Source organism: Schistocerca piceifrons, unplaced genomic scaffold, assembly GCF_021461385.2.
Source record: "Schistocerca piceifrons isolate TAMUIC-IGC-003096 unplaced genomic scaffold, iqSchPice1.1 HiC_scaffold_943, whole genome shotgun sequence".
NCBI classification, from domain to species: Eukaryota; Metazoa; Arthropoda; class Insecta; order Orthoptera; family Acrididae; genus Schistocerca; species Schistocerca piceifrons.
This window is the reverse complement of record NW_025729216.1, coordinates 117501-127554: the sequence shown is the minus strand read 5'-3', so window position 1 is coordinate 127554 and position 10054 is coordinate 117501. Positions and strand designations below refer to the sequence as shown.

The 10054-nt window shown below is 52.2% G+C and overlaps 2 non-coding genes across 2 annotated transcripts; both read left to right on the top strand.

Moving 5' to 3' along the window:
- Positions 1-7081: 7081 nt before the first annotated feature.
- LOC124772932 lies at positions 7082-8990 on the top strand. Its single transcript, XR_007014385.1, has one exon. It is a non-coding gene; the product is annotated as a small subunit ribosomal RNA (ribosomal RNA).
- Positions 8991-9341: 351 nt separating this feature from the next.
- LOC124772679 lies at positions 9342-9496 on the top strand. Its single transcript, XR_007014146.1, has one exon. It is a non-coding gene; the product is annotated as a 5.8S ribosomal RNA (ribosomal RNA).
- The last annotated feature ends 558 nt before the right edge of the window (positions 9497-10054 follow it).

The window sequence follows — 10054 nt, the reverse complement described above, 5'->3', positions numbered from 1 at the left end:
AATAACAAAGTATTTGGGTACCCATCAAACTTCCAGCTGATCTACAGCCCCAAAGACGAACCACCCAAGGCAGCAATAGCAGTTAAGTCACAAACAGTAACTGCTTTGCAGTTGACAAGCTTCTGCAACATGCACATAGCTGCTGCCAACATAAATGGAGCCTTTGGTGACATCTACATTGCCAGCATATATTGCCAATATGGATCACCCATAGATCTTTTTCTCCATCAACTGGAGATTATCCTCGACAAACTGCCAGGAAAACCAGTTATAATAGGGATGGACACAAATGCAAACTCACCAATCTGGCACAGCTCAACGATGGATGCAGCAGGCAGAACGCTTGAAGACTTCATTTCACAACACGGGCTGATAATAATGAATGAGAGGTCAGAGCTAACTACATTTTCTGGCCCAAATGGGGAGAGCAATATTGACATCACACTCTGCACACCTCCAGCTGCCAAAGCGGTGTGCAAGTGGATGGTTCATGAAGAATGGACGTCAAGTGACCACAGGGCAATAACATATGATTTCGTGGTACCTCAAAGAGCGAGAGCTACTGTGGAACTTGTCACCTACAACACAAGCTTCGCAAAGTGGCCCATCTTTGACCAGCATCTCATCAGGTCCACAGCCCACTGGCCACAAAGCCAAAATGTAGGAGTTAATGAAATGGTCACAAGGCTACAGGCAGCAATCCACGAGAGCTGTAGCCGATCAATGAGAAAGAGGACACAGGTGCAGAATCCAGTGCCATGGTGGAATGCAACACTTGCTAACCTGCGACGTGACACCATTTCAGCACGACGAAGTCTGCAACGAGCACGTAAAAATAATAATGCACCAGACATAGAAGTAGCAAAACAAACTTACAATAGAGTGAAAAACAACTACAATAAGGAAATTGCTAAAGCCAAAGAGGAGACCTGGAAGAAATGGGTCACTGACTGCGATCAGAATGACCCGTGGGCCATAGTGAGAAAGATAATTCGGCCAAAACATGGGACAGAAAACGTGCTGAGTAATATAAAAACAAAAGACCAGACTCCTACAATGACTTGGGAGGAGACTGTACGGTCATTATTACAGAACCTGCTTCCTGATGACAACCCAGAACAGGACACAGATGACCAACAAGCTGTGAAAACTGACAACAACGACTATGACAATGTGGACCTTGACCCAGAATTCACACTAGAAGAAATAGGGGCAGCAATAAAGGCTTGCAAATCAGGGAAGGCAACAGGTCCGGATGGTATTGATGACGTTATTATAAAAAGAGTTTGGCACACCAGTCCCCATCTTCTCTCAGATTTATACAATAAATGTCTACAGGAAAGAAGAGTCCCAGATACGTGGAAGGAGGGAAATGTCTGCATATTGCTGAAATCAATAGACAAACCTAGGGATGAGCCTAAATCCTACCGTCCAATATGCCTTCTATCTATCTTAGGGAAAATTTTGGAAAGGTTGGTAGTCAGTCGCCTGGAAAAACGCTATGATGATTCAACTATCAAGGCCCACAACCAGTTTGGGTTTCGAAAAGGCGCATCGACAGAAATGGCTATTAGGCAAGTGATGGGTAGTGTGGATTGTGAGGAGAAGTATGTGGTAGTAATATTTGTAGATATAGCAGGGGCCTTTGACAACTTATGGTGGCCTAGTGTTATGAGGCGTCTGAGAGCAATCCAGTGCCCGCGTAATTTGTATGACTTAATGGCAGATTACTTTAAAAACCGGAAGGTTATGGTCCAAAGTAGGGCTGGCTGTGTAGAAAAATTGATCACAAAGGGCTGTCCACAAGGCTCTATTTGCGGTCCTTTCCTGTGGAATCTCGTCTTTGATGAGATTGTGATTGAAAAAGAAGACGAGCAATGGACAAAAGTGGCATATGCGGATGACCTCGCAATCATCATTAAGGGTCAGAGCAGGAAACAGATAGAGGACAGAGCAAAAATCGCGCTGGGCGACGTAAGCAGATGGACCACCGAAAACAAGCTAGGGATATCCAAACATAAGACGGTTGCCATGACCATCAAGGGCAGATTTGACAGTCACAGACCACCAACAATTCCCTTCGACGGAGGAAATATCAAGTTCGTTGCAGAGTTTACATATCTTGGTGTAACTCTGGATGAAAGACTCTGGTTCACACCTCACATGAGGAACATCCAGAATAAATTAAGGGATGTCTCAGGTTCCCTCTTGCGGATAACTAGGACAGAGTGGGGTCTGCAGAAAAAATCTTTAAGGGTAATCTATCAGGGCTTGTGCCTCTCTGTTTGCAGATATGGTGCAGCTGCATGGGCTGATCGGACAAAGCACCGATATGTCCAAAGAATAATTGAGGCAATTCAAAGGCCATTTCTGTTACAGATGACCAGAGCTTGTAGGACTGTATCGACGGAGGCCTTGCAAGTACTAACAGGATGCATGCCGCTGGACCTGGAGATAGTAAAGGCAGCCTTGCTGTACTATACTCGACATGGTGTTGCTGGCTCGGTCGCAGGGTTCCAGGCTCCAAGACCCATTGCTGGGCAAAGCTCTAGACGAGATACCAGCAGGCAAATAGACATCATGTTGCAGGAGGAGTGGCAGAATAGATGGAACCAGACAGAGAAGGGTAGAGAAACCTACGGCTGGATACCAGACGTGGGAATGTGGCAGGCAAGTTGGCGGAGGGCGACGATTCCACCATACTCCCTAACGTGCCTGCTGACTGACCACGGCCTGAAAAAGAAAATTTGCGACCTGGGCATTGAAGATGACGCCAGATGTACATGTGGTGAGGAAGAGGATTCTAATCACATCCTCTACACCTGTAAGCAGTACACTGAGCCCAGAAGTCAGCTTATACAAGCAGTAGGACATACATCCTACCACAGAAAGGAAACTCTGCTCCAAACAGTAGAAACTTTCTCAGCAATAAAGGCATTTGCTGAGGAAGCCTTTGAGATCAGGGAAGTAGCGAGAATCATCAGTGAAGCAACCTAAGGAAATGTACAGTAAATAGTAGGAAACGATTGCGACCCAGTACAAGAACAAGTACCAACTGGAAAACAACATTTTCCCTGACCCATGATTCCGAAACAGCCCTGATATCTCGCGCACTTGGAGGAAACATGGCTGAGTGTGGAGGGGTGACGAGCTGACTCTCAGAACCACCGATGATGCCTCTACATGGCTCCTGGGACACCAGTGGCGAGAAGGGAATGTCGGAGGGCAGAAATACCAGTACATGGACAGGAACTGGCCGAGATCCTGGGAAACTGGTGATCAACAGCATGTGGGCCTCGCCAGCCTGAGGGCTCAGGTTGTTCCCCTGAGCACCTCCGTAATTACGATTATGCTGTATGTGGATGCTATACTGCTGATGAAAAGGGTCGCCATCAGCAGTGGCGGCGCCGCCTCCACGTGGTTCCCCGTGGGCACCCAAAAGGGTGGCTAAAGGCGCTCTTCAGATGGAAGGTCCATTCCCCCACAAAGGGGGTAGTTTTTCCGAGCTGGTTTCCTTCGTTGTGGTGTAGTTGGATAGTGGATGCATGGGTTGGACTTGAAGGGAGTATGAGCGGAAGCTCGGGGATCCCTGATGATAATCCACCTCTGGCAAGGGGAAACCCAAACCAGAGCAGCCATGTACGATACTGTCCCTATACATGAGCCGCGACCTGTACCACTTACGAGCAAAAGACGCGATCGCGTTGCCCACTGTACGGCGTCCGATACCGAGCCATCAGCATGTCGGTCCCCATGCGCGTTGCACTCGCACTCGCACTCGCAGTCGCAAAAACGTGGGGCAAATATATTACGCGGAAGAGTTATAACAGACCGAGCCCCACTGCATGGGGGGAGTCTTTGTCACTAATGTACACAGATGGAACATTTTGGACTGGAACCAGATTACCCGTACACACGGCGCTGATTAGTAATCAATGCAGAGCCATCAAATTACAGAATATATATACAACTGTCCGTATACATGCTGAAAGAGTGTGCCCACAATGGGAACCACACGTCAGCCAGACACTCTCATCACGCACCACTCTCTGCTTCTAACGGGCGCACATACAATATGTAAGCACCAGCATGGAACAACATCCAGTGCATCCTCTCCGCCACATTACACAATCCACACTATCACAACCAGACCAGGAGGTCCATGCGGAAAATAGAATATCCCCCCCTTTCGACATCCACCATTGCGCAGATAAGGCACCAATACCCACACATGTCCTATACAACGGTGCACCCAACATCACAATAGTACCTCCTGTCACAGCCCACAAACAATGACATGAGTCAAAGACACAGGTCTGACACAAGCATAGAATTGGAGCGCCGCCTCTAATAAGCCAAAGGTGCATCCTGACGTGACAAATCTCATCATGTCACAAGCATTCACTTACTATAATCACTATCAACGAACCTGCCGCCCCCGCCCCCCCCCCCTACACCTTTCCTTACAACAACGTGTAACCTAACCTAACCTATGTTGTACCTTAACCTAACCTATGTTGTGCCTTAACCTAACCTATGTTGTGCCTTAACCTAACCCATGTTGTGCCTTAACCTAACCCATGTTGTGCCTTAACCTAACCCATGTTGTGCCTTAACCTAACCCATGTTGTGCCTTAACCTAACCCATGTTGTGCCTTAACCTAACCCATGTTGTGCCTTAACCTAACCCATGTTGTGCCTTAACCTAACCCATGTTGTGCCTTAACCTAACCCATGTTGTGCCTTAACCTAACCCATGTTGTGCCTTAACCTAACCCATGTTGTGCCTTAACCTAACCCATGTTGTGCCTTAACCTAACCCATGTTGTACCTTAACCTAACCCATGTTGTACCTTAACCTAACCCATGTTGTACCTTAACCTAACCCATGTTGTACCCTAACCTAACCCATGTTGTACCCTAACCTAACCCATGTTGTACCCTAACCTAACCCATGTTGTCCCCTAACCTAACCCATGTTGTCCCCTAACCTAACCCATGTTGTCCCCTAACCTAACCCATGTTGTCCCCTAACCTAACCCATGTTGTCCCCTAACCTAACCCATGTTGTGCCTTAACCTAACCCATGTTGTGCCTTAACCTAACCCATGTTGTCCCCTAACCTAACCCATGTTGTCCCCTAACCTAACCCATGTTGTCCCCTAACCTAACCCATGTTGTCCCCTAACCTAACCCATGTTGTCCCCTAACCTAACCCATGTTGTCCCCTAACCTAACCCACGTTGTCCGCTAACGTAACCCACGTTGTCGCCTAAACCTGCTCTGTAATTGTTATACGACTCGTTCAATTAGTGTAGTGTTGCCCACCCGCAACCCTCGCAATATAGTTCGCTACTCGCACTGCCCGCTCCCCTGTGTATCGCTTCATGTTAAACACCTTGCAAGTCTTGCTGACTTTCCACATGCTCCTGCTGTACACTGTAATGTGGATGGCAGCAGGACGTACATGCCGCCCCCCCCCACCCCTCCCCACGTCCCCACGTCCCCACCTTGCCCCCTGCCTTCGCAAGCTGGTTGGTGACAAGTTTGCATGTTCAATGCCCTTCGCATGCGACGTACGCAGGCTACGTTGTGGTGCAGCCTGTGTCAACTGTCCGCTGATGTCGTACGCGTGAACCACAATCTGTACTGCACATTCGTCCTTATGTACTGAATGATACATCGTGGCACATGTGTGACCGTACAACGACTGCGCCCAAAAACGGCGGACCATACAGTGCAAATATTGTGCACGCAGCTACGTGTCGTCTCCCTATGAGAGCTGGATTGCAGTGTGGTACGCCATAGAGACGTGTGGGAGGAACGGACGCCGTGGATGGCGATCAGCATGAGCTGTCTGTTGATGTATTCGGACCTAGTCGTCTCTCCTCACACACCGTGATGGCATGGTGCACCGCGTTCCATATCTGCGACATGCCACAGAGGCCGGTTGACAGTCGTTCGAGCAATGGACATCGCATACGTACGGGGGCCACCTTCCACGTATTGTCTAGGCGTGCACATTTTGTTGCGTGTATGTGGGCAGACGTAGTGTGGCGTGACACCTGACACAGGCATGCAATAATCGTTGAAGTTGCAAATGGCGATGGACGCCTGCGTTTTCTGGTGAAGTTACGCAAATGAACAAATGGTAACCTGTTGTGGTGCGGTTGTTCTCGCTAGGGGTGAATCGGTGATGGCGACGATAGGTTGAGGTACTAACCGGTTGTTCCAGCGATACCCACCATGCCGACGAAACTGAACGGCATCTGGGTGTGAAGCGATACGCGGCGGTGGCTGGGTGGGACCGTCCCCGGCCGGTGAGGGGGCGCCTCCCGGCGTGCTGGCCGCGCGGTGCGTGGGCGCACGCGCTACAGCCGGCTGGTGGGGGCGGCCAGTGGCAGGCGCGCCGGCCGACGGACGCGGCAGGCGTCGCAGCTGCGCGCCGGCGCACCCTGCGCGCGGCGCCGTGCGGCCAAAGTAGGTCCTCGCGGGCCCGGTGCGAAGCGCGGTGGACATCTTCAGTGTGCTGGTCCGATTGAGGACTGTGTGCGTTGAGGATGCGCCGCCGCCCGGCGCTCGGCGCCGCGACGCCGTCTGCTGCTCGGTCGCCCCAGCGGTTCTCGCTGGTGGTTTGTATCGCAGCTGTGCGGATGTGTTGGCGCGTGCGCTGTGCTGGGAGAGTTCGCTTCGGCACCCAAGTGGGGCTTTTGTCCTTCTGTGGCGCTGGCGTTGGAGCTGCCGGTCACCGTAGGTGGCGCGTGTTGTCTCCCGCCGGCAATGCCACGACAGCACGCTCCCGGGCCTCTGTCGGCAGTGGCAAGCTCAGTTGGGAGCACGGGTGGTCGCACCGAAAGCGTCTACTCGCCTAACTCCGGGCGATTGCGCCTCTCTCGAACCCGACCAAGTACTTGGGACGGCGCTGCGCGCCGCCGGGACCTGAGAGGGTTTCGAGGTGTATTGTGCAGGGGAGCTCAGCCTCCTCCTGTTTGCAGAATGATTGAGCGGACGCTTGCGTGTTCGCGCGGGCCCCCGGGACACACTCCCGGGCGGCCGGCTGCTCAGCTCTAGTTGACGCAGCTCCCTGGTTGATCCTGCCAGTAGTCATATGCTTGTCTCAAAGATTAAGCCATGCATGTCTCAGTACAAGCCGCATTAAGGTGAAACCGCGAATGGCTCATTAAATCAGTTATGGTTCCTTAGATCGTACCCACGTTACTTGGATAACTGTGGTAATTCTAGAGCTAATACATGCAAACAGAGTCCCGACCAGAGATGGAAGGGACGCTTTTATTAGATCAAAACCAATCGGTCGGCTCGTCCGGTCCGTTTGCCTTGGTGACTCTGAATAACTTTGGGCTGATCGCACGGTCCTCGTACCGGCGACGCATCTTTCAAATGTCTGCCTTATCAACTGTCGATGGTAGGTTCTGCGCCTACCATGGTTGTAACGGGTAACGGGGAATCAGGGTTCGATTCCGGAGAGGGAGCCTGAGAAACGGCTACCACATCCAAGGAAGGCAGCAGGCGCGCAAATTACCCACTCCCGGCACGGGGAGGTAGTGACGAAAAATAACGATACGGGACTCATCCGAGGCCCCGTAATCGGAATGAGTACACTTTAAATCCTTTAACGAGTATCTATTGGAGGGCAAGTCTGGTGCCAGCAGCCGCGGTAATTCCAGCTCCAATAGCGTATATTAAAGTTGTTGCGGTTAAAAAGCTCGTAGTTGGATTTGTGTCCCACGCTGTTGGTTCACCGCCCGTCGGTGTTTAACTGGCATGTATCGTGGGACGTCCTGCCGGTGGGGCGAGCTGAAGGCGTGCGACCGCCTCGTGCGTGCTCGTGCGTCCCGAGGCGGACCCCGTTGAAATCCTACCAGGGTGCTCTTTATTGAGTGTCTCGGTGGGCCGGCACGTTTACTTTGAACAAATTAGAGTGCTTAAAGCAGGCAAGCCCGCCTGAATACTGTGTGCATGGAATAATGGAATAGGACCTCGGTTCTATTTTGTTGGTTTTCGGAACCCGAGGTAATGATTAATAGGGACAGGCGGGGGCATTCGTATTGCGACGTTAGAGGTGAAATTCTTGGATCGTCGCAAGACGAACAGAAGCGAAAGCATTTGCCAAGTATGTTTTCATTAATCAAGAACGAAAGTTAGAGGTTCGAAGGCGATCAGATACCGCCCTGGTTCTAACCATAAACGATGCCAGCCAGCGATCCGCCGCAGTTCCTCCGATGACTCGGCGGGCAGCCTCCGGGAAACCAAAGCTTTTGGGTTCCGGGGGAAGTATGGTTGCAAAGCTGAAACTTAAAGGAATTGACGGAAGGGCACCACCAGGAGTGGAGCCTGCGGCTTAATTTGACTCAACACGGGAAACCTCACCAGGCCCGGACACCGGAAGGATTGACAGATTGATAGCTCTTTCTTGATTCGGTGGGTGGTGGTGCATGGCCGTTCTTAGTTGGTGGAGCGATTTGTCTGGTTAATTCCGATAACGAACGAGACTCTAGCCTGCTAACTAGTCGCGTGACATCCTTCGTGCTGTCAGCGATTACTTTTCTTCTTAGAGGGACAGGCGGCTTCTAGCCGCACGAGATTGAGCAATAACAGGTCTGTGATGCCCTTAGATGTTCTGGGCCGCACGCGCGCTACACTGAAGGAATCAGCGTGTCTTCCTAGGCCGAAAGGTCGGGGTAACCCGCTGAACCTCCTTCGTGCTAGGGATTGGGGCTTGCAATTGTTCCCCATGAACGAGGAATTCCCAGTAAGCGCGAGTCATAAGCTCGCGTTGATTACGTCCCTGCCCTTTGTACACACCGCCCGTCGCTACTACCGATTGAATGATTTAGTGAGGTCTTCGGACTGGTACGCGGCATTGACTCTGTCGTTGCCGATGCTACCGGAAAGATGACCAAACTTGATCATTTAGAGGAAGTAAAAGTCGTAACAAGGTTTCCGTAGGTGAACCTGCGGAAGGATCATTACCGACTAGACTGCATGTCTTTCGATGTGCGTGTCGTGTCGCGCAACACGCTACCTGTACGGCTCGCCGTAGCCGTGCGCCGCGTGCGGAACCACGCGTGCCTCTCAAAACTAGCGGCAATGTTGTGTGGTACGAGCGCTGAAGCGCTGGAGCGGCTGGCCTGCGGCACCTGGCGCCTGGCGCCGGTTTTGAATGACTTTCGCCCGAGTGCCTGTCCGCTCCGGTGTGGAGCCGTACGACGCCCGTCGGCCGTGAGGCCGTTGGACACAGAACGCTGGAACAGGGGCCGCCACACGCCTCACTCCCGCCTATGCGACTGTCCCGAAAGAAACGGTGGAAACTGAGAAAAGATCACCCAGGACGGTGGATCACTCGGCTCGTGGGTCGATGAAGAACGCAGCAAATTGCGCGTCGACATGTGAACTGCAGGACACATGAACATCGACGTTTCGAACGCACATTGCGGTCCATGGATTCCGTTCCCGGGCCACGTCTGGCTGAGGGTCGGCTACGTATACTGAAGCGCGCGGCGTTTGCCCCGCTTCGCAGACCTGGGAGTGTCGCGGCCGCATGTGGGGCCGGCCGCGTCTCCTCAAACGTGCGATGCGCGCCCGTCGCCTGGCGGTTCGCATACCGGTACTTACTCGGTAGCGTGCACAGCCGGCTGGCGGTGTGGCGTGCGACACCTCGTACAACGACCTCAGAGCAGGCGAGACTACCCGCTGAATTTAAGCATATTACTAAGCGGAGGAAAAGAAACTAACAAGGATTCCCCCAGTAGCGGCGAGCGAACAGGGAAGAGTCCAGCACCGAACCCCGCAGGCTGCCGCCTGTCGTGGCATGTGGTGTTTGGGAGGGTCCACTACCCCGACGCCTCGCGCCGAGCCCAAGTCCAACTTGAATGAGGCCACGGCCCGTAGAGGGTGCCAGGCCCGTAGCGGCCGGTGCGAGCGTCGGCGGGACCTCTCCTTCGAGTCGGGTTGCTTGAGAGTGCAGCTCCAAGTGGGTGGTAAACTCCATCTGAGACTAAATATGACCACGAGACCGATAGCGAACAAGTACCGT